Source organism: Rhagoletis pomonella, unplaced genomic scaffold (assembly GCF_013731165.1).
Source record: "Rhagoletis pomonella isolate Grant_MI unplaced genomic scaffold, Rhpom_1.0 Rhpom_scaffold_00002, whole genome shotgun sequence".
In the NCBI taxonomy this organism is placed as follows: domain Eukaryota; kingdom Metazoa; phylum Arthropoda; class Insecta; order Diptera; family Tephritidae; genus Rhagoletis; species Rhagoletis pomonella.
Genome location: NW_023458556.1, coordinates 112431396 through 112435539, shown reverse-complemented (window position 1 = coordinate 112435539; position 4144 = coordinate 112431396).

The following is a 4144-nucleotide window of genomic DNA, read 5'->3' as shown; positions in this document are numbered from 1 at the left end:
GGCCATGATTTTTTTTCTGACGTTTGCCAACATTTTAAAATCATATACAATTGAAAATAAAAAAATTAAATTGTTCACAATTGTTGTTGTTTGAGATTGAAAATGAGAATGTGTGTGTGAGTTTGAGTTTCGAATTTTAAAATTATATTATTGGCAATCGTCAGACTGCCTCTCAATGGTTTTACACTGAGGGAAATAATGCATAGTAAAAATGAATACTTTATATTTGATTATCGTTTAAAAATGTTCGTATTTAAAAATAATATTTTCGTACAAAATTTATTACGCACGTATTTGACTGTTCACATCTGAGTATGTATATGTAAGTTTACATACGCATCCCAAGCATGCAGAGCGCCGCTCTGAGAGTGGTGACAACACACACATACATACATACATAGTACATACATGCAAGAATGATAGAATACAAGATTGCGCCGATCAGAGAGGATTTTAGAGAATAACTTTTGTGTGACGTCAAACTGGTGCAATTGCGAGAGAGAAATGCCAAAACGTGAGCAAGAGTGGAAGAAGAAGAAAAAATGTTGCAAGGAAAACGTAAACAAGTTGCACAAGTGTGACGTAATGTAAACAACGATTCTGTCAAATTCGTTAAGAGAGGAATAGCGGTCCGAGATCGGCACAACCTTTGTATTCTCTCAATCGTGACATACATGTTTATCCGTACAAATCGCGTGATGATGGATATTCAACATTTGAAAGCAAATTTATATGTCTAGGTGTAGCTGAGTGCGCAAAGATGCTTGCCACGAGTTGTTGATGTCCGGAGATTGTCGGGTTCGAACTCCACTGCAGGCAACATGCAAACTAATTTTTTTTTTTTTTAGTTTTTGTCTTGATTATTCACTTCACGGATGCTTTTTCAGTACGAACGCGGTCATTTTAATATGCGCGTAATTGAATTGAATATTTACCAATATACAGTACTTTCGTTGACGTTTATAGTAAGATCAATTACGTTTCTATTTGATTTTAAAATTTTTTTCCCTCAGTGTAGAAATTACTGCAAGGGAAATTTTTTCCGAATGGTATTTAATTATCTATATAACTACATAAAAAAATTGGCGTTTTCTTTGTTCTGCGAGATGTGCAAAATAAATAAAAGCTTGTAAAATTAGGGTTAGTGTAGAGGAAGTGCAGGTAAACGTAATACTTTCTTTTGTAATTGGTAATACATAGTTGCATAATTTTTAAGGCACACATTTACCAAAAACCGTTGATAACCTCCTGAAAAGAATACGAACGTTTTTGAAACTAATTTGTGAAAAGAATATTCCAAGCTCTATTCACCTTGGGCAACAAAATTCGAAATTGCAATGCGTAAATTCTCTCAAAGATTTGCCTTTTTGCGAAGGCTTTTCATCATTTGAGAGCACATTTACATATATGTATGTCTGTTGATATCCAGAGAAGGTCCGGGTTCGAATTCCATTGCAGGTAACATGCAATATTTCTTTTTTATCTTGATTATTCACTTCACGGATTCTTTTTCAGAACGAACGCGGTCATTTTAATATGCGAGTAGTGGAATTGAATATTTACGACAATAAAGTACAATACAGTTTATAGTAAATTGATTTTAATATTTCCCCCCCTCGGCGTACATACATACTTAAGTACAAAGAGAAGCAAAGCGAATGGGTCTGGTGTTGAACGAGGACAAAACAAAGTATCTCCTGTCATCACACAAACAGTCAGAGGATAAGCGTCTTGGGCACAGTATACCAGTAGAAAAGGTTTTTGTTGTTGTGGCTGTTAATTTGGTCCTCATAAAGGAATTGAGGCTTGCGAGCAACTGTTTTGCCGCATTCAGGGTGCTGTGCAGCAAAATAACGTGGTGAAAAATTTTAACATCGGTTAAATGGCGAGAGAAATATTGTTATGTGGTTTATAAGTAAACATGAACGTAAAAAAATACTTTATACTTCAATACAACTAATTAGCGCTATTTTTAAAATTCGAAGTGATCTTAAAAATATTTGTGATGAAATATGTACTTTATGAGTTATATGAAAACTATGTTATATGCAAAAATATATTCCGATTTACTTCAAATAACTGGTGTAAAATGTTATTTATATGGATCTTATTTTAATAATAATATTTATTACCTTCATCTACATTACTTTTAATGTATGTTTTCACGAGTAGTTGCAGTTTTCTTCAATTGTCTCTAGCAGACTATACCCGTTAAAACTAAATAATTTCACAATTTCTACCGTATTATAGGTTTATATTTTAATAAAATGGGATGAATTACTGAAGAATATATAAACTCCGATCAAATTATAGCACTGAATACCTGAGAAACAATTATTTAAAAAAGCCGTTGGGATTAATTAATTAATATATTAACTCCGATCAAACTATAGCATTAATTGTTTGACAAACTATTTAAATCAAATGATCAACAGTGAACGCGTGGAACACTTCATAAAATATTTACAGAGGAAGTGTATTATTTGGTAGAGATGGAAATGTATTTAACAAAGTATGATTGAATTTGACATTGCTCCCAGAAGAACCATCCTATAAAGTCAAATAGAAAAAATGGGTATGAATTTTCAATCGTTTGTTTATATTTTTTGACATAATAGTACCTTAAAAGAGAGCCGCACTGAGTTGTCAATAACACCTTGTTTAACACACCCTTGATACAAATATTTTAAAGGTAAAACCGCTTACTCAATTCGTCGGCTATCATTAATTTTTTGAAGTTTGTCTACTTTATAAAATTGAAATTTTGAGAGCAGCTCAAATGCCAAATAAAAGTAAACCAAAAAAACAAATAGATGAAAACAAGGCGCATCCATACAAGGTGGTGGCAATTGCATATAAGTAAAAGTCCCGTGTATTTTGTTATTGCTTTTTGGTACAGGAGGATGTCAAAACGAAAGGGAATAGGAGATAATTTTCGTCATTTGGTTTTGTTGACATCCTAAAGTTGCGCCACTTCGTCTTGGATGACATTCTCCTGTACTAGTGTAGAGACAAAAATATCCAATCAGCTGATCAATCAACACCACCTTGTATTGATGCGCCTTTTATGAAAATATTGAAATTTTATTTTATTTGAAACTGAAAATGAGAATGTATTTGTGAGATTGAAAATTTGAAAACATGTTTGTTATGTTAGCGAACTTCAAAAATATTCAGGCTGTTTTCCTTTATTTATTTTTACTTAAAATCTTTATATTACATTTACATTGAGCCCAAATGCGTCATTTGGGCGAGAAACCTCAAATGCGAGGCCAAATCACGCATTTCTCCATACAAATTCACATTTCCAGAATGACGCATTTCGACGCATTTACACAAAATCACGAAACAAATGCGTTCCAATTGTCGTACTATTTTATTGAACGCACTCAGAAACAAAAGTTCCACAAAAGCTTTGGTTTGTCTTTGACATTTGGAATTTTTCAAACACAAAACAAACACAACGAAATAAATAAATCTTTGAAATTTGTGTGTAAAAATTGTTAATTTATACAAGAGCTTTATACATTTTTAGTTTAATCAAAGAATAATTGCCTTTTTGTGTCCAAAAAGCGTTCACAATATAATAAATGTAGTGTTTGTTTACATACATTTTGTTTTTGTCTTCCCTTTTCATTTGATGAGAAGTCAAAGCAAATGCGGATCAAGCAGTGTAAACACCTTCAAATGACTGATTTCAAATCACGCATTTTGGTCCAATGTAAATGTAATATTAGATACATTATCTTGAAATCAAAAGATACATTATCTTGATTTTTTTTCTGTAGAATACGTATTAATTTTTTTAACGATTTTAAAAAAGGGAGGACAGTAGGGTCTACGTAACCAGAAGACCTGAATGCGCATTGAAGTCGGTTGCATTTTTTGCTTAAAATTACTTGTTATTATTGAGATACAGTCTCGCTAGTATTTAGAGATTTCTCGACATACTTTTTCATATTTCTGTTATTTAGAGCGTGTGTGAACCGGTACCAAAGTCGGCGGCAAGTAAATTTTTGACAAGTTTGAGGCGAATAAAATTTCAGTAGCCCATGAGGCTAGTGAAATTTTTGACAAATGAATAGAAAATTTTGACAATTACAGGATTTCTTTTGTTAGTAATTTTTCGTAAAATGAAAGCTTA